This window comes from Furipterus horrens, unplaced genomic scaffold (assembly GCF_987537825.1).
Source record: "Furipterus horrens unplaced genomic scaffold, mFurHor1.1.pri manual_scaffold_9, whole genome shotgun sequence".
Classification (NCBI taxonomy): domain Eukaryota; kingdom Metazoa; phylum Chordata; class Mammalia; order Chiroptera; family Furipteridae; genus Furipterus; species Furipterus horrens.
In genome coordinates this window covers 80,097,765-80,121,236 of record NW_028327179.1, presented here as the reverse complement: position 1 = coordinate 80,121,236, position 23,472 = coordinate 80,097,765, and the positions used below count along the sequence as shown (strand labels likewise).

The following is a 23,472-nucleotide window of genomic DNA, read 5'->3' as shown; positions in this document are numbered from 1 at the left end:
ATAATATCAAATTATGACAAAGTAAGTTAATACAAGGTTAGCAAAAGTAGGTTTAAAGTTGTTTGTATGGAAAATACAAAAATTAATAATACAAGAACCAACTCTGGGTTTTGTGTACTCGCAGCTGTAAACTTACTTTTGCTCACCCCGGTATTTTTGTTCTGAAATGGGTATATTACTGAGACAAGAAACTCAGTTTAAGAAAATATTTTATAAATACTTTGTAAAAATACATAAAGCAATACGTGATTCCTTGCAGTCAAATGAAAATTCTAAGTCAGTGACTAACCACTTAGAAGCAGGCATTTTTTCAACAAGAAACATCCTTAACAACATTTCCCATTATTTTGTACAGTGCCTACCATGAGAACATAAGCATATAACAGTTGTTTTGTCAGTTCAGGACACCTGAATTGTGCAGAGACTTAATGACCTGTATTAGAGGTTAGTACACAAAATATTTCCACATAAACAAAGCACTGATAAGGTAGCAACCACTAGTAAATCGCAAGGGCTAGAAGCAGTTGATATTGGTAACCTTTTCCTAATTTGATTAAATCAAATGGAAGAAGTCACGTTTGCAGGGATCACAAGAAACAGAACCAAATCAGATCATTAGAATAGACTAAAAAATGTCAGGCAAAAAAAAAAAAAAAAAATCTTATTTAAAACAACCAGTTTACGTGGGTAACTGTGAATGAGGACAAGAAAATCAAAAGCAACACTCAGGTTTGGATTTCTCTACTCTGAGACCTTGAAGCAACCTCAGTGCAATGAGCCGGGTCCTAAATCTCAGCTCCAGGACAGAATTCATAGGTGTGAAGACTCTTTTCTTCTGAACCTGGGAAAAGAAAACCAAAAGGTATCAGTATTCCTTTAAATATACATCTGTCTTTATAACAGTACCATACTATTTTGATTACTGTAGCTTTGTAATATATTTTTAAATCTGGCAATGTGATGTCCCCAGCTTTGTCCTTCTTGTTCAAGATTAATTTGGCTATGCATAGTCTTCTGCGGTTTCATATGAATTTTAGAATTTTTTAAATTTATGTAAAACCTCAATGTCCACTGACAAAGAAAAGAAAAAAAGACAATGTAATCCATGCACACAATGTCATGTTCTTCAGCCTTTGAAAAACAGAAATATTTCGATATATGACAGTGTGGATGAACCTTAAGGACATTATGTTGAATGAAATAAGCCAGTCAAAGAAAGAAAAATACTGCATTATTTCACTTAGATGAAGGATTAAAAAGTAGTCAAATCTATAGAATCAAGGAGTCCTAATGGTGGCTGCCGGGGTCTGGGGAAGAGTGAAAATGGTAGTTACTAATCAACAAGCATGAAGTGCCAGCCTAGCAAACTGAATAAACTCTAGGCACTGCTGTGTAACATTGTACCTTGAGGCAACAGGAATGTATTGTAACACTTAAAATATTTGTTGTTGGGGGGGAGAATTATGTTAAACACTTTTACCACAGTAAAATAAAAATGATGTAACAAAAAAAACATCAGTAACTGAATTGCCATAATGTTACTGGGTGTTACCTGCATGAAAAATGCATTACAGTGTCCACATGACCCCCAGTACAAATACACTTAAAGAAAAAAATGCACAATAGGTTTCTAATTATCTGAAGCAGTCAAGTGCGATGGCCCAAATCATTGTATCTCTAAAGGTCCAGGTCAAAAACAAAACAAACAAACAAACAAACAAAAAAACAAAAAACAAATGGAAAAACATGGGATTGAGAAATTTTGCATGGCTTTTTTTACTGCAAAAACTTATTAGAATTAGTGTTGTTAATTTTCCTCATTCTTTGGCAAGATAATAGTTCATAACAAACTCTCCAAATACAACAAAGAACAATGGGAAAAAATCATTTTCATTGCAAACCACCAAGCTGTTTAGTAATTGAAGTTATCGTGTTCTTCAAATAATGTGGATCCACAACTTCCTGCATAATTTGCTTAATATGAGATGAGTGAAATTCATCTCTTTGCCAGCCAAGTGTGTCAAATGCTGCTGCAACGTTATATCAATCTGGCCTATTCTCCTCACCCAGTAACTTCCCTGCGTCTAGCCATCTTTTCACTCAAATCACCTGTACCTCTTACTGCAGTTCTCGGAGTGGCTACACAGAACCTCTTCCATCGCCTCAGCTCCCAAACATCACAGTACACCATATGGCTTCCTCTTTTCTGTCAAAATCATGTGCCTGCACAATGAACTTGCTCAACTTCTCTCCTCTCCATCTAACTTCTTTGCATCTTTAGTCTTCACCCCCTTCCATCTTGTATCAGCAGTAAGTCCGTCTTTTGAGGATAATACTTTGACCCTATTTTTTATATCCCCTGTACCCTCTTTTTAAGTCAGGATGCAGCCATTTAACTTTTTATTTTATTTTTGAATATCAGCCCCTCCTTCTCTACTCATTCATCTTTATCAACACAATGATATGTCTACCGGGTCCTACAACATTCCTTTTGTAAACTCTTCAGCTACTATTACATCATTAGGTTCTCATTCCTTTCCCTGATCATTTTCTCTCTCCCCATTTAGCACCAAGTCATTCTTTTGCCTCTTATAAGATGGATCCTGCCCTTAATTATTCTGTTCTTAACCGTTTGTAACCATAATCTTAAACCAGCTTCACTCCGGGTTTGTTACACAAATAGTTTGAGTCTTATCTCATCTCTGACTTCTCCTCTAGAGAGAGCTGGTTCCATTTTTATCTTGAGCTCCCTAAACAGACAGACAAACCACATTCTCCAAAGCTTTTTATTTGCTTTCCCCCTACTCCAGGTCTCCTCTCTACCTTATTAACTTCTAAAAACTTGACTATTTCTTCTTGACAACTGATTTCCCAATCTGTAACACCTTCCTACCATTCCATTTGTTTTTTCCACTGCTTTGTGTTCCTATTCACTTTAATGTTCTTTTGGCATTGTAAACTTAACATATTTTCTTCTCCCTTCAAGCTAGCCCCTCTTTTTGATCATACCGTTTCTGATAATGGCAACATTTCCTACCTTAATCGGATTTGAATATTAAATTCATTTTTCTTCACCGTCTCTGCTGTTGGTTACTAATTCTTGGGATATAGAAATTATACGTTCCAGGTAAATTCAGTGCTGCACAAATCAGCAAGACTGGGGATAGGGGAATGATTTATTTGTGAAAACTCAAGAGCCACTAGAACATATAGATGGTAATGAAAGGCAAAGAAAATGCCATCCTAATACAGAGAGATCTGGTTCAGATCACTGGGGTGAAGTAGGAGGGGCCACAGGAGGAGTTTGCAGAGGCAATGGAAAGCAGCCCAGGACGGGATTGGCTGAGAAGCTGAATGCCTCCAGAGCCAATGGAAATGAAAAGAGGGCTGGCTCCTTGGCTCACAAGCTTCCTGGCTCTTCAGCGGACTCTGGCTCAGGCTCTCAAGCTTGCTCCTAGGCTCTTCTTCCTCAAGGATGCCTGGATGGTGGTGCTGCAGCTGCCTTCATTTCCCAACGAATGGTATTTGGCATGGGAGGGAACTCCAGGCACAGCCTAGGTTTGGGCTGGCCTGGAAGAGGGTGACAGGTTTATTCTTTGGGTGTCCTAGAGGGAAGAGTCTCTGAGGCAGAAGCCTACCATTCTCCAGAATTGTGTCGCTTTTGTGTATTCTGTTGTTTTAGTGTGTGAACTAACCCCATAGAAACTAACAGGGGAACTGATAGAACTCGGGTGTTAGAGTTTAGCCTTAATTGACAGGCTTAAGTGATGGAAGCCATGACTTGATAGGCTTCAGTAACTCCATTTGAATAAAGACACTTCTCTTTTCACCAAATCTTTTCCTCTGGCATTGTGCCTAGAGGGTTGCGGCAGGCAGCAGGACCCCAATTGCTGTTTGCTAACAATCCTACATTTGTATCATGTAAGTGGTGTGCAGTTTATAAAGCTCTCTAACAGAAGTAGACATTTTATTTTTGACTGGAGCAACACCGAATATCAAGGGAAGCCGTTATCCTGGAGGGAGAAAGTGACTCTTGTGTGATTTGGTCAATTTCATAGGGGCAGGTGAACGGCCAAGCCAGCTCTAAATGCTAGACTCTTCGTGTCAAATCTGGGCTCTTTCCTTATATCTAGTTTCTTGACCTCAATACCTATGTTCATATATAAAATAATATAACACAGTAGTGTAATAAAAAAATATAATTTACATATATATTTAAATATATATATTTTATGCCATAGGGATAGTCTTCTCTGGCTGTTTATTTTTCCAACTCTAAATATGATTCATTCTCTTATGCTTTCTAGGAATCTATTTGTTTCCTTGGCTTGGATTTTAGATGCAAAGAGAGCTATGGGAGGGAAATACACACACCCACTCTCAGCCCTGACACACACAGAGGTACAAACATATGTAAGAAGGAAACATACATGATTGCTGTTGAGGAAAAGGGAAGCCACTGGGGCCTGAGAAGATGATGTCAAATAGGTAGACACATTCCTGAAAACACAATGTCAGAGAGAGTTCAGAGAAGACAGGGGAGGAGAGAATGTTCTTGCTCTTCCTATGAGGGAAAAGAAGATGGGAAGAAGTTGTAGCAGAGAACGTTGGCCAGGTGGTCCCTACCCAGCTTTCTTTCAAAGCCTGTACCAAGCCAACATGTCGATTATTCTGAGAAACAAGGTTGTGAAAATACATTTGTATGTATTCTATGGAAACTTTTATTAGTATTGAGGGAAGATGTAATTCAATGTCTGCTTCAGTGTTTAAGTTTTGATCAATTTACCAGAGCACTAAGAAGGCAGTAAGCTATGTACAATATGGACGGAGGGTATAGATTCCTTAGTGGTAGAAACATGTGACAGAGGAAAATAAAATTATATGTCTGGAAGTATTGTGTAAATTGTTAGGCCTATACATATAGAAAGAGTTTCATAGTGAATATGCTTTACCCTCACTACTAGATTGTAAGCTTCTTAAGACTGAAACCTAGCCCTGGCTGCTGTGGCTCAGTGTATCGGCCTGTGAGCCAAGTGTCGCTGGTTCGATTCCCAGTCAGGGCACATTACTAGGTTGCACGTCAGGTCCCCAGTTGGGGACGCGAATGAGAGGCAACCGCACAGTGAAAAAAAAAAAAAGACTGAAACCTTCTTTTCCCTTTCTCTCTCTTCTAGAACACATTGCTTTGCTTATTGTCAGTGTCATTTACAGCTTTCTAAATTCTTACATTAAATAATCCTTTATGTATAAATATACAAAAGCGTTTACTTTCTGAATCATATAGGCATAGGGTGAGGTGTTGAATTACATTAGTTCTGCCACTTTCCAATGAAATGAGTAGGTTACTGAACCTAAAATAGTTTTAATAATTATCCCATGATATTTTCATGAAGATTAAGTAATTCATATGAAGCACTTGTACAAAGTGAGCAAACACGATAACCATATCTCTTCAGGATGAGGTTTCCAGCTATGTGCTTGTCTCTAAACAGAGTTTTGACTGATTTTTGGAACACGCCCATCTTCTTTAAGTTCTTGTTTTGTGTATAGGGGCACAGTAAACTCATAGGAATTAGTATCAATGGTAAATTTGGGGCTTTTTAGAATGTGGCATTTTGTTTTAAAAATTGGTAATAAAATTATGTATGTTAGCCCTGACTGATGTGGCTCAGTTTGTTGAGTGACATTCCACAAAGCGAAAGGTTGCAATTCCATTCCTGGTCAAGGCACATCCCTAGGTTGTGGGTTCAGTCCCCAGTCAGTGCATGTATGAGATGCAACCTATTGATGTTTCTCTATCACACCAAGTTTCTCTGCCTCTCTTTATCCCTCCCTTCCTCCCTCTCTAAAAAAATAAAGTAAAATGAAATAATATACATAAGAAAGAAAGGTATATGGAAAGTTTGAAGGTGAGGAGGTGCCAATAGTACTGAATGTATCAGAGATCTCAAGGTGAAAACCTAAATAGAATCTGTTGAAGGACTAGCTGTAAATGGCAAGAGAGTTGATGGAAATGATCTAAAGTTAGATTATGGGGATGGCTGCACATTTCAGTAAATTCACTAAAAATAATTGAGTTGTGCACTTAAAATGAGTGAATTTTATTTATTTTATGGTGCATAAATTATACCTCCAAAAAGTTGCCTACTGTCTTTTGTAATTTAAAAAATTTGTCAATTCTGTAGCACTTTCATAACTATATGAAAAAAAAAAAGACTCTGTACTCACACCTTACATCAAACACATGATGAATTCAGGTAAACTGATGACCTAAAAATACAGAGTTTAAATGTAAAAGCCTTTAGAATATGATATAGGAGAACAACTTCATGACCTCGGGTTCAGAAAAGCATAATTATCTGGCAAGGAACAACCTCACAATTGTGTTTCTTCAAATAAGGAGAAGAAATTGAGCAAAGGCCATAAACACATCATTCTAGAGGAAGGAAAATAAATGTGATAGGATTCCCAGTTTTCTACAGAACCTGGAGTGAAAGAAAATCCCTTTGTCTGGCCTCACCAGAAGCAAAACTGTTCATCACCTGTAACAAAAAATACAAATCGAGACCACAGACTGCAGCTTAGTAATGTAAACACTGTACCTTTGTAGAATATTCTCAACCATGTAGTCAAATTTTATCAGGTGTCTATTACTTCCAAACTCTTTAGTGGTAGCTTTAGGGCAAATTGAGTAAGATGGATCTCAAAATGTACCAAAGGAAGGAGACATCAACCTGAATACCTAAATCATAATAAATTCTAAAATTATCCTAACAGAAGTAACAAATAACAACTTTGCAAAAGTAAGATTGGAAGAAAGCTCACTTCAATAAGTGGATGGCAGTGATGGGGTAAAAAGGACAGAGAAAACAATCTGAGTAAATCTCAGAGAAGGAAGTTCAGAAGGTTGTTGGTCTAGAAGCATGGCTGAAGGAAAAGGTGGAAGGATGTGAAAGGAGCTAAGAAGGAAGAGATAAGCGCCAACAAAGGAGCAGGGTACTCAGTTTGCACTTCAGTTTCATAAGCAGTACTGCAAGCAGAGGTTAGAAATGCCTCTGTGGATTCACACAGGCTGTCCGCTCAGGGTAAGACATACTTACTGGCCCTTGTCTACTAATCAAACTCTATGTACCTTAAAATCTCAAGCCCAAGTTTAAACTCTCTGATCTCTCCAGGCAGAGCTCTGCTCCTCCCCACACAGCTAGGCAAACTTTGAAATATCATGATTAGCCTTCATCACATCACACTGAATGAACTTTATGTGTTTATGTCTCTTCTCCTACTAGACTGGAAGCTCCTTCTGACAAGGACAGTATATCATTTCACGCTAGCATCTATTACAGACCCCAGCACAAAGGAGGTGCTCAGGAAATACTTGCTGCGCGAATGACCGGGACTACACTGAGAAATGGTGGCTATAACAGGCAGCAGAGAGCAGTCAGAGGAAAAATCAAACAGAGTGAAACCATTGAGGAAACTGCTACAAAATTCCAGGGTAGAAGTAATGAGGAGCTGACCCCAGACAATGACTGGAAAACAAGAAAAGTGACTCAAAGACATGGATGACAACAAAGAGAAGTAGATGATGATGACAAGGGTCAAAGTCTTAGTTCCTGGAAAACCACTTATTTAAGTATTTGTTGGGAATTTCCTTGGTGTAATATATTATACTAGCCATTAGAAATGCACTCATAAGCAAAACATAAAATTTCTGCTCTCATTGTCATAGAGATAGGGAAAAATCGGAGAGAGATCAATATCGAAAAAAAAAAATTAAGCGTGGTCTAGAGGGCAACCGGAGATGTAGTTATGAGTCTCTAGAACGTGGTCAAGGTCAGGAAATATTTTAGGACCACCTACAGTTTATGCTTTGTTGGTTTTTAATATCAATAAAGAAAATATGTAGAGTGAGCTGAATACCAAGACTGAACCTTGAAAAAATATCTTATGGATATGGGGGTGGGGGGAATCCAGGAATGAAAACAGAAGAGAGTCAAGGAATGTTAAAAAAATGAGAATGAAGTATTTTTTAAAAAGCAAAATAAAGGTGTTTGAAGATGGAGAGGTATGGTACATAGTGCTGATTACTTCAGAAATACATATTACTGCAACATACAAAATGTCCTCAGCTAATACTCTCTTGGGCTTGGTAAGGTGATCTTTAGGAAAGAACTTTCCATTGAATAATGGGAATGGACACCAAATTACAAGGTAAGAGAAAAAAGATGGAAAGGAGAGAGAGAGAGAGCATGTGAAGAGAGTACTAAATCATGATAATCTAGAATTTCCCTGCTTTTAAGGGATAATTTCAAGCAAATGCTTTCAGAAAACAGTTATTTTTTTAAATTATTGGATGCAAAATGTTGTAAATATTTATATCTTTATGTCCATATGAGCAGCAAGTAAAACACAAGAAAATATCCTAATACTAAATAGTTTATGCAACCTTTGAATTGGCTCAAATAACAAGGTCATTAATTAAAGGAAACATTAATTTTTAAAAATCATACTAATAGTCTGAGGGAGAAAAATGTCGAGAAATTGTTCTTCATTCTGATGTTATCAGATGTAAATATATATTCATAAGATGAAACTAAACAGGAGAGAGCCATAAAAATATTTAAAATCCTTTGAATAGGAAAGAAAAACAAAGCATTGACCGAATTAAAAAGCACAGGCAAAAGTAGTAGTAGTATTCATACTTTTTAACTGACTTGGGTCGAAATAAAGACAGGGATTTCCAATTTCCATGATGATCCTGAAAAAAAAAACAAAACCATCTAATTTGAAATGAGCCAAGTTCAAAGTCACAGAAATCAAATCAAACCTCTGCTAGAATCCCAACTTAGCCACGTTTATTGAAAGCTGCTTTCCCTCCTGGAATTTTACACCAGCTTTGAAGTAGTAGAACTAGAAGGAAAACAAAATTCTGTGAAGAGTCATCTTAACTGTACCAGGCAGTCTTCCCCAAACCGCTCCTTCTAATAGCCAGCAGATGGCGATCTCCACAACCCTTTTAATACATAGTCACCGCATAGTCTTATTCTTGGCCAGGGACAACTAAAAAAATAATAGGAGTATTTTCTAACATAAGAAGGACAAAATTAATTATGTATTCTCCCTAATGATATAACCTTAGAGCCACGTTTACACATTTTCCAATGTTCAAACAAATAGCTGCTTTTTTCCGCATACAGTGTCACCAACTAACACACAATTCAGCTTCAATCTTTATTAATTCATATTAATTGTATTTAAGTATTCCTGTTATTCTTATGTTTTCTGATAAAATAAAGTAATTTTAAATGCTTAAAAATCTTTTGAGAAAGTTGAACCATTCTGTTTATGTTATTTGTTAATGTTGATTTAATATAGAATTACTCTCTTGCCTACAGTCTTTTAAAAGACAATCAATGTTTTAAAAGAAGGTAGCCCTGGCTGATGTGGCTCAGTGAATTGACCGTCGGCCTGCAAACCAAGTGTCACTGGTTCGATTCCCAGTCAGGGCACATGCCTGGGTTGCGCGCCAGGTCCTCAGTTGGGGGCGGCATGAGAGGCAACCACACATTGATGTTTCTCTCCCTCTCATTCTCCTTTCCCCTCTCTCTAAAAATAAATAAATAAATAAATAAATGAAATAATAACAATTTTTAATAAATAAATAAAAGAAGGTAGAGTACAACTAACTGGTAAAAACAGATAAAGAACCTCAGGCCCTGCAAAAACTGAAAGCCTTTCCCTTAAGATCAGGAACAAGACAGGGCCATTCACTTTAATCTCTCTTATTCAACTTAGTACTGGAAGTCTTAGCCACAGCTATCAGGCAAGAAGAAATGAAAGGCACCTTACTTGAAAAGAAAGAAGTAGAATTGTCATTATTTGCAGATGACCTGATAGCGTATGGAGAAAACCCTAAAGACTCCAACAAGAAACTACTACATCTAATAAATGAATTCGGCAAAGTAAGAGGATACAAAATTAATATCTGGAATTTGATGGCATTTTAAAAAATGGTATTATTTTCTATTACATTTGTCCCATTTTTCCCCACTGCCTTCTTCTGCCCAGCCCACTCCCCACTCCCACATCATTCTGCACACTGTTGTCCATGTCCATGGTCATTTACACATGTTCTTGACTAGTCCATTCCTCTTCTTTCTACCATTATCCCTTTCCCCCACCCCCGCGCCCCTTCTGGTCGCTGTCAGTCTGTTTCATGTTTCAGTGCCTCTGGTTCTATTTTGCTTGTTAGTTTAGTTTTGTTAAGTAGGTTCTTACAGGTGAGATTATATGGTATTTGTCTTCATCGCCTGGCTTATTTCACTTAGCATAATTCTCTCCAGTTACATCCACACTGTTGTGAAAGGTAGGCGTTCCTTATTCTTTCTCCTGTGTAGTATTTCATTGTGTAAGTGTATCACAGTTGTTTGATCTACTCATTAAATGATGGTCATTTGACTGATGTGAGGTGGTATCTCATTATGATTTTAATTTGCAGCTTTCTGATGGCTAGTGATGTTGAGCATCTTTTCATATGTTTATGGGCCATCTGTATGTCCTCCTTGAAGAAGTGTCTATTCGGCTCCTTTGTCCATTTTCCCATTGGATTGTTCGTTTTCCTGGTGTTGATTCAGCTGAGTTTTTAAGATATTTTGGAGATAAAACCTTTATCCAGTGTATCACTGGAAAATATGTTCTTGCATATAGTTGATTCCCTTTTCATTTTGCTGATGTTTTCTTTAGCTGTGCAGAAACTTTTTAAGTTGATGTAGTCCCATTAATTTTTCTCCCTTTTTCTCCCTTGCCCTACGAAATATATCGGCAGAAATATTGCTGCATGGGATATCGGAAATTTTATTGCCTATGTTTTCCTCTAGGAGTTTTTATAGTATCACATCTTATATTTAAGTCTTTTATCCATTTAGAGTTTATTCTGGTGTATGGTGTAAGTTGGTGGTCTACTTTCCTTTTTTTGCATGTACAAATACAGTTCTCCCAATCATTTATTGAAGAGGCTATTTTTTACTGCATTGTATGCTCATGCCCCATTTGTCAAATATTTGTTGACAATAGAGACATAGCTTTATTTCTGGACTCTCTCTTCTGTTCCACTGATCTATGGGTGTATTCTTGTGCCAGGAACACACTGTTTTGATTATAGTGGCCTTTGGGATCCCTCCTACTTTGTTCTTCTTTCTCAGTATCTCTGTTGCTTTGGGTGTTGTTCGTTGTTCTTTTTCAAGTTCATTTAAGTGCAAAGTTATATTGTTTATATGAGCTTTCCTTTTCTTTTCTTTCTTTCTTTTTTGTTTTGTTTTGTTTTTGAGATAGGCCTGTAATCCTTTGAATGTCCCTCTTAGGGTTGTTTTCCCAGTGTCTCACAGATTTTGGATTGTTGTATCCTCATTTTCATTTGTTTCTAGGTATCTACTGATTTCCTCTTGGATCTTGTTGTTGATCCATTCATTGTTTAATAACGTGCTATTTAGCTTTCATGTCTTTGCATATTTTTCAGTGTCCTTCTTGTATTGATTTCTAGTTTCATAGCATTGTGGTCAGAAAAGATGCTTGATATGATTTCAAATTTCTTAAATATATTGTATTGAGACTTGTTTTGTGTTAACATGTGGTCTATCCTAGAAAATGTTCCATGTTCACTGAAAAGTATGTATATTTTGCTGCTTTGGGGTGAAATGCTCTGAAGGTATCAATTAAATCCATTAGATCCTGCCAGACTGTTTTGATTACAGTGGCCTTATAATATAGTTTGATATCAGATATTGTGATTCCTCCTACTTTATTCTTCTTTCTCAAGATTGCTGAGGTTATCTGGAGTCATTTCTGTTTCCATATAAATTTTTGAGGTATATTTTCAAGGTCTGTGAAACATGTCATTGGTATTTTAATAAGGATTGTGTTGAATCTATAAATTGGTTTGGGTAGTATGGGCATTTTAATGATGTTAATTCTTCCAATCCATGAATATAGTATATGCTTCCACTTATTTGTATCTTCCTTAATTTCTTTCTTCAGTGTTATGTAGTTTTCCAAGTACAGGTCTTTTACCTCCTTGGTTAAGTTTATTCCTAGGTACTTTATCTATCTTGTTGTTATAGTAAATGGATTTTTTTTTCTAGTTTCTCTCTCTGGTATTTCATTGTTGGTGTACAAAAATGCCTTCAATTTCTGTATATTGGCTTTGTATCCTGCTATTTTGCCCAATTCACTTGTTAGGTCGAGTCATTTTTTGATGAAGCCTATAAGGTTTTCTATGTACACTATCATGTCATCTGCAGTATTGACAGTTTTACTTCCTTTTTTCCAATTTGGATGCTTTTGTTCCTTCTTGTTGTCTGATTGCTGTGGCTAGAATTTCCAAAACTATGTTGAATAGAAGTGGAGAGTGTGGACATCCTTGTCTTGTTTCTGATCTGAGGGCAATAGCTTTCACTTTTTGCCCATTGAGTATGATGTTGTCTGCAGGTTTCTCATATATGGCCTTTATTATGTTGGAGCATGTTCCCTCTATTCCCACTTTGCTGAGTGTTTTTTAAATCATAAATGGGTACTGTACTGTGTCAAATGCTTTTTCAGCATCTATTGATATGATGTGAAGGTGATTATTGATAGATATGTATTTAGTACAATCTTATGGTTAGACTGTTTTCCTGTTTGTTTGTTTGTTTGTTTCCTTTTTCTTCCTCTCCTTCTTAAAGTAAGTCCTTTAACATTTGTGCAGTACTGGTTTGGTGTTAACATACTCTTTCAGCTTTTTCTTGTTTGGGAAGCTCCTTACTTCTCTTTTGATTTTAAACAATAGTCTTGCTAGGTAAAGGAGCCTTGATTTTTGGTCTTTGCTCTTCATCACGTTGATATTTCATGCCACTCCCTTCTGGCCTGAAATGCTTCTGTTGAGAAATCAGTTGACAGTATAATTGGTGCTCCCTTTCGTGTAACTACCTGCTTTTCTCTTGTGGCTTTTAGGATTCTCTCCTTGTCTTTAAGCCTTGTCATTTAATTGTGATGAGTCTCAGGGCAGGCCTCTTTGGGTCCAACTTGTTTGACTCACTGAGCATTCTGGACTTACGTGTGTTTTTCCTTCAACAGATGAGAGAAGTTTTCTGTTATTATTTCTTCAAATAGGTTCTTGATACCTTGCTCACTCTCTTCTTCTCTGGCGTTCCCATGATGGGGATGTTGTTATGCTTTATGTCGTCCAAAATATTTCTTAAGATAGTCTCATTTTTTTAAATTCTTTCTTCTTTTTGTTGCTCCACCTGGGTGTTTTTCTTCTACCTTGTCTTCCAAATCACTGATTCAACCCTCTGCTTCATCTAACCTATAGTTTATTTCTTCCAGTGTGTTATATATTTCAGATATTGTATTCTTTATTTCTAACTGGTCATTTTTTATGGTTTCTATATCTTTTTTCATGCTGTTGAGTATTCTTATATTCATTGCCTAAACTCCCTATCTGATAAATTGCTTGCTTCCATTTTCATCTTTTTCTTCTAGAGAATTCTTTTGTTCTTTCATTTGGGGTCTGTTTCTTTGTCTTCCCATGTTGGCTGCTTCTTTGTATTTCCCACCTTCCTTGTTAAACTAATCACTGATATAGCCTTGAGCTGTAATCAGCAGCCTGGCTAAGCACCACAGGGTGGGGCAGAAAATTCCTGGGGGCAGGGCTATTGCTTCCTCTCAATCTGATGCCACTTGGAGAGCAGTGCTCTGCCGCAGAAAGATGGCTCCTGCAGTACAGGGAATGACTCGGCAGAGGGATCCTGGTGGCTGTTCCTACCTTCAGTTCTCTCCCCAGAGCCACCTACCCCAGACTCTCTTCAAGTGTCTCTAGTCTGCTCTGCCCACCTTTTGCCTGAGCCAAAGGTAAGTGGCTGCAAAAGAAATTTTATGCGTTGGCTCTTTAAGAGGCTCTCTGTGTCTCTAGCAGTCTCTCCCTGGCAGACAGAAACCCTGCTGCTTTTCACAGCTGGATGTTATCTGGGTTCCTTTCTGGCTCTGATGCTGTAGGCTGGGCCCCCAGCTTGGGGTTTAGACCCCACTCTTCTTAGGGGGAACCCACAGCCACTGAAATATCCTTCTGCAACTCCAGCTGCTGCAGCCAGCCCTCTTGTGCCTCCTGCACACTCCTTACTAGTCTCATTGTGGTGAAGTGATTTCTTCTGTCTGTCCTTGGTTATAAGTCTTCTCTTCAGCTAGTGTTCATCTGATTATTCAGGATGATTTCTCTACAATTTAGCTGTAATTTCAGATTGGTCCTGGGAGGAGGTTAGTGTAGCTTCCACTTACTCCCCCATCATCAGGATCTTTCTGTAGGATTTTCCACTACACTCTCACTTTCCTTTGTGATTAAGAGAATTGCACAGAATATTTTCAGCAGCAGTGCTTTCTTAGACATGGGGGAGCAGGGAAGCATGGAATAATCATCTTAACAGCAGTGTGTTTTATTGTGTGGGTGCCAATATTTCTAAAAATTGGAAACAGCCTGTTACCCTAGGGAGCTCTATAGTGGTTGATTATTGGACAAGATTCTATAATAACTCAAAAGATATCTTTATTCTTTATGGATCTCCACTTACTTTACTCTAGATGCATCTGTCCTCCCTGTTCTTGAAGATCATATCTGATAATTGGTTCTAACATTGTCACAGTTATCAATAGCTGGTTTTACCTCTACTGCATTACTTCTGGCTTAGTCACTGTCTAGTTAGTTGTGGTTGGGGTAGCAGCCTTCTTCATGCTGAGGTGGCCTATGGCTTTTATTTCCTCTGAAAGAGACTGTGTAGGGTCTCTCAGAGTCTCAGGTACATTTTTCATTATTCCTTTCTGTTCAGGTGAACTTAATTTTAGAAATTATTGATAAACAGGACAAAGGCATTAGTTAAATAATAATTGAAACACACAAGAATTTTGTAACAGTGTTCTCCTTGGCAAGAATAAGAAACTTTATGACTTCTTAATTTTTAAGGGAGCCCAGAACATGAATTTCCATTTGAAATGGTGCTGTCACTCATCTATCCAAATCAGATTTCAGAGTTGAGAGACAGACAGACCAGACACACACACACACGCACACACACATACACATACTCTCTGTAACACATACCATTTACTAAATGCCCACTTATTGTACTACCTCATTTAAACTTAACTTTGTAACACTTCATTAAAGTGAAAGGACTTACTTCCAAATGAGGGATTGCATGCTATCTTGATAGAAACAGTTCTAGATCATTTAGCTAGGAGGTAGCAAAGTGATGATTTAAATTTAGACCTGTTTGCCTGCAATGCCTATGGTACTATAACTATTGTGGCACACTCCATTTCTTAACTGAGCTTCGAAGAAATTTTGGTTTGATTTCTTCACTGGAGGCCCTTAGTTTCATTGTAGTCTGTCCATCTTGGTATCCTTTGTATTAAAAAATTATTTGGCATATTTGTAGAACCAAGCAATACCCTAAATTATGCTATTTTTATTGCCAGGGAGAGCCCCGCACAAAAACTGGGAGAACCCCAAGCAGTGATTGGAAGAGCAATACAATAGGAAGCCTTGCAGAGCCCATTTAAGAGGCTGCAGCTTATAAAGCCCCAAGCAACACACACAAGAACCCCATGCAACATCATGCGAAGCCCAGAGCAGTGCCTTGGAGAGCCTCACACAAAACCTGGGAGAGAACCAAGCAGTGCCTAGAGGAGTCCTGTGCAAAGCCTTAAGAAATCCTATACGTCACCTGCCAGAGCCCCTCAAAATAATTGCAGGAGTTTGTTGCAGCATCTGGGAGAGCCCTGCAAAAGCCTGGAAGAGCCACGAGACTTGCCTGGAAGAACACTGTGCAACACCTGGAGAACCTTTGCGCATTGCCTGCCACATCTGCATGCAACACTCGGAGAGCCTGCTGCAGCACCTTAAATTCCTGAAAACACCTGGGAGAGCCCAGAGCAGTGCCTGGAAGAGCCCTGAGCAACACCTTGGGGAGCCCAGCGTGGAGCTCTCCTGGTTCCTTTTCATGGGAATGATACTAAGAAATCATAGTGTGAGCCTTCTGGGGTACTAACTGCTAATGTGTGGGTCGTTCTTGTATGATTTCATTGACACAGCTACAGAAAAATTTTTGGAAGATAAAATGCATTGAGCATTTATATTGATTGTTCCAGCTGAAAATTATGACTACAGGGTTTTGGTTTTTGTTTTTATTGGACATTTTGTTTTGAGTTTTACATTTGTCTCTCTTTTTTGCCATGCTAAGATAACATAGGATGATCAACTATCCTATAATAAGCATGGTAATAGTCTCAGAAGAGCAGCACCGCAAATTTTATTCCTAAAAAAAAGTTGTTGATTTGTTTAGGTAATTCTCTTTTCTATTTAAGGTACATCTAGTAGAGCTGTTGCAAAAATTCCTATGTTTTAAAGTTGCTTTGGAATGATTTTTTTTATGTAGTGATGCCACCAAATAGATACATACTTTTATTTCATTTTCAAGAGGTTACTCTTTTAAAGTAAAATATTCCTTAATTATATGAAATATTCACCATTTTAAACACAAGTCTAAGAGCAACACTGAAGTTTTCTAAAGAGTTGTTTCCCAACTGCCCCCAGCATTGCCCCCATGGGCCAGGGTGGCTTCTGGGCCTTTCAGGCAGAGTGGCCTTCCCATCCAGGGAGCCGGCGGGCTGCATGGAGGCCAGTCTCAGCGTTGCCCCTTACAAGGCAGTCAAGGCACGAGCCCCACCGGCCTGAGCTCTATGCTTGGGGTCTTGGCCACTCCATGGGGCAGTGTTGTGCTGCAGCAGGTGGGCCCCGACATGGGCCTGTCCAGTCTTACTGCTGCCACAGGATGCAGGTGGACAGGGTGGCAATGGAGAGAGGACAAATGCGTGTATGGAGGTGCTTTCCCAGGTGTGGCTGCTGGGAGAACTGGCCTCTTTACGTAGAGGTTTAGGCCACAAGGGGGATCAGAGGGACAAGGGGCTCAAAACCCATGGTAGGTTTGCAGGTCGGGTAGCAGGGAGTGGGGCCATACCCCAAGGGTTCGGGGGTACCGGTGTAGGGGTGCAGTGAGCGCCTGGGTGGAGCATCGAGGCAGGGAAGCAGGTACAGGCCAGACACCAGGCACCCTGTCAGCTGGGCCGCCTTCCCTGGGAACCAGCAGCAGCTACACTCCCACTTGAACCCTCCATCCAGCTTGAGGTCTTCCTTCTTCCTTTGGATGCACTGGGCCTCCCCAGGTCGCCTGCGAGGAAAGTGCCATCCTGAAAGCCTCATTCAGTTTCTCCTCTTTTTTCTTCTTGGGGACACCTGCTGCTTCTTCCCCACAGGGCCTGCTCTGCGGGGGAGGGACTGTTGCTCAGCGGGAGGTTCTGGGTCAGGATGATGGGGAGGTACTGGTCTGAGTTCTGGGACTTGAGGTTCAGGGGTCCCTCTCTCCCCTTTCAGGACCATCCAGTGGAGGAGGTCACCTCCAGGCTGTTGAGAGGCTCAGTCTCCAGTGGGGAGGGTAGCCTGAGGTCACTTCCAGCTTCATTGCTATGGTCCTTTGGAAGCTGGCCAAGGACACCCATCTCAGATTCTGTCCTCAGCATCCTTGCTGAATACCTGTCCCCCCCCCACCCCCCACACACGCACACATCCCCCAGGTGTGTCTGACTGTCAGGACTTCACCTGAACCAGAAGTGCCTGAGACAGGATCCAGCATACAGGAGCACAGCTTCTGGGCTCACCTCAGCTTCCAGCCAGGTCAGGGAGTCTGGCAAAGGCAGCAGAGAAGTTGGGGTGGTGAGCTAGAGAAGGGGCAATGTGTGTTGGTTGTCTATCCCCCAGCAGCCCACAAGTGAGAACATGTAGTGTCTTGATGCTCAGGAGGCTTCAGGTCACGGGTGCTCAGCCCCCACCCTATCCCCATAGTGGTTGTGTGTCCCAATGCTTTTCTCTCACTTTCTCTGGTTTCTACTTCTACTCAAAACTGTCCTGAAGATAAGATTTAGCTCTATTGCCCGGAAAAGTTCCACATTTTGGAGGCCAGGCAACTTTGAAAGAGTTGGAAGAACAGGGAGAACTGAAGCATGTTTTCTGAGGCTCTGCTCTCTTGATGCATGGGTCTGATATTTGGGTTAAAGCTTGGCGACACCTTCTCTGTATCCACAGAGCCCTAAGGGCAGCTGTTGCCTGGAAGTTGTTAACAATTCAAGCAAAATAACAATATGCCTAGTATGTTCCCATAATTGTATTAGCCAGGTGATTAATTCTATTTTTCAAAACATGGATAAGTGCTCTGACTTTAACACAGTGACCTTAGCAATAGTAAAATTTCAGTGAGAGGTGAGAACCAGGCTTCAGAAGCAAAATGTTCAAGGAACATAGTCACTGGGAAGCAGAGGCCAAGAGTGGGAATAAGGAGGGCAGCTTCCAGGGCCCTGAGCAAGCAGCCAGCACACCTGCCCCAGGACAAGGAAGGAGGCTCAGCAGGAGAGGCGCTGCTTCCATATTCCAGGCTTGACCCTGCTTCTGGTCTGTCAATGGCCAGAGCTGGGGTTGCTGTCTGTGCCCTTGATGAAGACTCTTTCTGGTCATCTGCAATTGAAGTTTTAAGTTCAAGGTGGTGCTGTTTCATTACAGGGCGTCAGTTCAGCCCACACTTAGAAAATTGCCTAAAGGCTGGGAATTTCTCCTTCACAATGTAATTGCATGTTTTATCCAGGTCATGAATTACACGCCCTTCCTGTAGGACACTGCACCCTGGCTCTTGGTTCACTGAGACCTGGACAACCTCCATCTACCCTCCCCCCCACCCTGTGATTAAAACCCCACTCCCGGTAGGAAGGTGTGTGTCCACACAGTGACCATACAGTGCCTTTGCTTATCGGCTGGAATCTGCATTTGTAGGACGGACGCTGTTTATTTCTTGGGGCCCTTGGGATTAAGGACCAAACACTGGCAGCTGAAACAACCAAAATCTACTCTCTGTTCTGGGGCCAGAAGTCCCAAGTTAAGGTGGCAGCAGGCCACCCTCTCTCCACAGACCTTAGGGGGATCTTCCTCCCTCCTCCAGCTTCACGTGCCACCCCACCCCCATTTGGCCTCCTCCCTCTGTCTCCTCTGACAAGACAGTAGTCCCTCTTTATATCGTGGTTCACTTAGCACGGCCTCACTGTATCACGGGATTTTTTAAACATATTATATTTAATTATTTATCGTGGATTTTTTGCTGTATGATGGGATTTTCCAGTACTGTATATGTATGCTGTTAAAGTTACATAGGTTTAAGAGTGTAGAATATGTCTAAGAACATAAGTAGTGTTTATAAAAGTGTGGAAAAGGTTAATAAGGGACTGGGAACAATTTATATGTGTGTGGGAAGGGTTTACAAGGCCTTAAAATAGAAATGTAAGGTTCCTTCTTCACGGGTTTTCACCTATCGCAGGTGTGTGTGTGTGTCTCTAGAACGTAATACCCTCAATAAGTGAGGGAATACTGTACTCGCATGAGGTTTAGGGCCACCAGATAACCTAGGATGATCTCATGTTGAGGTCCCTAATTATATCTGCAGAGACCCATCTCCACATAATGTCACGTTCTGGGGTGCTAGTGGACTGTCTCCCCGGTACAGATGCCTTTCCTGGCTCTCCTGAGGTGGTCACCTTGGCCGGCCAGCCATGCCTGTTCACCAGGGGACACCTTCAATCCCTGGCTGTCCTCCCTGGCTTCCTGTGCAGGTTTTGTGCCATCCAGTTGGGAGCATGAAGGACAGCCCAGCACCAGGTGGCTCCAGTGGTGGCAACAGCAGACTAGGTCCTTGCCAGCCTTCCATGGAAGCAGCTAAGGATTTAAAATTTACAAAGACTGATGTTAAGTATATTGCCATTAAAATTAATTTATATTAGATCCTTTCAAACTTCTTAAAAATGCTGAAGAATTTCCTTAAAAGTTACTTAAACTCATGGATTTATCAACATTACCGGTAAACAAGAGTGTACACATTATACCAAGCCCATTTTGAATTCACTTTCTTCTTTGAGCAACACAGATGTTAGAAAACTATAAATGTCTTTAAAATATAGCTTCTGAACTGAGCGGATGCAGTGTTCTTTTACTTTAAATACCAGTTGGACTAGTCTACTCCCAAGTTCCATGTCAATAGACATCGTAGTCACGGGGACTCTGGAGGATTGTCTGCTTCTCCCTCATTGGAGGAACAGCTGAGCTCCCTACTGGGGACGAGGGACAAGCTGGTTCTGGTTCATGTCTGAGGGATGCTGAGTACCTGTTGGCCCAGCACAGAGTTACCTCCTGTTTAGTTTCAGGAAGTTGGTTTGGCTGGAGGGGTTACTCATCCTGGAGGTCCTGCCCCCCACCAAGCCCCTTCTCAAGGATGAGGTGGGGACAGCACACTCTGGGCCTCCTGCCCTTTGGGAGGGCCTTTGGGGCTACTGAGATGGCACATTCTGGCTGCTGCCATGCAGTGAGCTCTGGAGCAGGCTTTCCATGGCTGACTCTGCAGCCAGGGTCAGAATCTTGGAGAGGGGCTCCTGGGAAGGACACTCAGCCAATGGCAATGTCTGGGCTTCTTTAGGACAAAGGAAAGTCACCCTGAGCATCCAAGAGGGAGCATGCAGATGGGCCCCCGAGCCCTTGGCACACAGGAACTAGCCCAGCCCTAGTCGCAATGGACACCAATCAGGGTTCTTGGGACACTTCGCCAGGAGGCGGAGGCCAGCTCCTGGGGGGAACACCTGGGCTTATCCACAGAGCCCACGGGAACTGCAAAATATCTTACCTGACACTAAACCTTCATTTTCAGTTAATGTCTCCATACTGAGTAGAATTCAGGTCTGTCGGTGGTCAAAGTCCAAGTGCACGTCATGGTGCCAATTAGTTTCTAATTATTCTGCTATGAGCTCCTGGCTTTGGAGCCCCTCACAGGGAGGTGAGCCCAGAGCCACATGAGGCTGTGGGAACAGCAGGGCCCCACTGCACCTGTGCTGAGAGGAGGTCACAGATGGGGCTGGGTGGCCTCAGACTCTTAGTGACTGTGGTTGTGACCTGGACCAGGGTCTGACCTGCCTGTGTCAGGGCTCTCCTAAGTGGAATCAAGCCTGGAATTCAGGTGTGTCGTTCTGTGTCTCTGCTGCCACCGAGTTGAAATTGGGCCCCACAGCCTGAAGGGGACAGGAAGGCAAACCCTGCAGGCTCCCTGTCACTGCCAAAGTCATGCTGGAAGGGAGCTCCCTGGAGGTATGGGAAGACCAGCTCCTTGTAGCCTGAGGGTGGTCTGGCTTCCCTCACTGCACAGGTCTCTATGCTCAGCTGCTAGCAACTCCGTTGGCATCGGGTTAAAACTGGCCTCATAGGAGGAATTGAGAAGTTGCCCACTTCTGTTTTCTGAGTTTGTGTATAGTTGTTGTCATCTCAAAGAACTGGTAGAATTCAGCAGTGTTGCCATCAAATCCTGAGATTTTCTATTTTTATTTATTTAGTTTTGGTAATTTGTGTAAATTAACTGGAAATATAACTACTTTTATGAATAAAAAACCATTTCAACACTGGAAGAGTTAAAATGAAGTATAGCAATGTTTAGGCCCCAAACCCCACTGTTACATTAGGAGGACATCTGAGCATATTTGTTGTTTATGTTTTGCAATGAAGAGAACTTGTCTTCCTGGGGGTGGGGTGGGGAGGGTTAGAGAACTTGGGGTTAAAGCTCTGCCCAAACCTAAGTGGTGAGCTTGAACTCGTTACCTATCCTTAGTCATCAAATGGGCATAGTGAAGACCTCTCATAGATAATCCATAGAAGAGTTAAACGTGATGAAGGATGACAAGTGTCTGACAGAGGGGCAACACCATGGTCATGGTGACTGGGATTCCTGAGACAGAAGAATGATAAGGAGATAAGGTGAACATGGGATGCTCCACCTCATTTTATTTGTATTTTATTTTCCACCCACCATTGTTCCCTTTGAGTAGCATCCCGGAGACACCATAAGTGCTTAAAACCAGTTAAACCAGACCCTACACTCATCCCTCAGTAACTGAGGTTAGGACACTATTCAAACTGCTTGGACCCTACATTTACCTCTCACTCATGTAGTTGAGGCTCAGGCCCAGCTGCTCTGTGTTAACGAGGAGTCCATTAACAAGATGGTATAAATGGTAAAGGACTAGACCCCAGGCACAGCTAGTGAGTGGCCTGACCACAGTGCAGTGCAGTCTGCTAGGATAGGGAAGGAGGAAGGAAGGAAGGAAGGAAGGAAGGAAGGAAGGAAGGAAGGAAGGAAGGAAGGAAGGAAGGAAGGAAGGAAGGAAGGGCACATAGCAGCAGGGAAGGACATTGCTTTTGGACGGAGCTCAGAACGAGCTGTGAAAGGCTACATCATCCACAAGGCTCATTGTTTTTTTGTTTTTGTCTTTTTCCTGAAGAAACTGGAAGGCCAACAGCTTCTGAAACATCCATTGAGTGCTCTTGACTCTACGGCACAAGGGAAGTCCCAGGAGAAGGGAGCACAGGCAAAGGAAGGCACCTGGTCGGGGGTCAGGAAGACAGCAAGAGACATCTGAACAAGAAGGGGCAGGAAGGGTGCTGCCGTGGGCCTCTGTCGGTAGGAGTAGACCAAGGCCAAGCCCCACCCAACACCTGCCAGAACCCCACTCAAAACCTTGGGGAATCCGCTGAAGCTCCTGGAAGAGCCCCAAGCAATGCCCCTGAGAGCCACGAGCAGAGCCTGGAAGAGCCCCGAGCAACACCTAAGTTAGACCCGTGTAGCACCTGCAGGAGCCCCATGCAACACCTTGAGGAGACCTGTGCAACCCGTGCGAGAGCTTTGAAATTCCATCACTGCTTGCAGATGAGTGTCCTAAACAACTACGGGTAAGTGTATGCCTGGCACCCAGCCTATGTCACCTTGCTGACCAAGGGTGCCTGCTGACAGTTGGCCAGATGCATAGCTCTGTCATCAGGCATTGTTTTGACTTGATTTTCTCATAGATTTGATTCAGAAATACTTGCTCACCCCTGTGGCCAATCGTCAGATTCATTGGCATGAACTGTTTCTGTGCACTTTCAGCCTCACATATTTAAAGATCTTTCAGATTGCTCTCATGCTTTAGTGATAGTTTCACTGCATCTACTTTAGGATCTAAAGACTCTCAGAACTCGAAGAAAGAAAAATACCATATGATATCACCTAATACAGGAAACTAAAGAACAACATAAACAAACGAACTAAAAAGGACAAGGAGCAGAATAGCAGTCAATAGGGGGGAGGGGGGAGGGGGGAAGAGGGATAAATAAGGGAAGGGTTTAGTCAAGGAACGTGTATAAATGACTCATGGACATGGACAATGGGGAGGAATATGATTGTGGGAGAAGGGGTGGGCTGGGTGTGTGGGAGCAATTGGGGAAAAATGGGACAACTGCAATTGAAAAATCAAAAAACAAAATTAAAAAAAATATTGTAC

The 23,472-nt window shown here is 41.3% G+C and overlaps 1 protein-coding gene and 1 long non-coding RNA gene across 3 annotated transcripts in view; one reads left to right on the top strand and one right to left on the bottom strand.

Moving 5' to 3' along the window:
• The window catches only part of LOC150002027 (palmitoyltransferase ZDHHC11-like), a 426,431-nt gene that overhangs the window by 347,628 nt on the left and 55,331 nt on the right, over positions 1 to 23,472 (top strand). The gene's annotated exons all lie outside the window — the stretch shown is intronic.
• The window catches only part of LOC150002028 (uncharacterized), a 399,760-nt gene that overhangs the window by 337,312 nt on the left and 38,976 nt on the right, over positions 1 to 23,472 (bottom strand). The gene's annotated exons all lie outside the window — the stretch shown is intronic.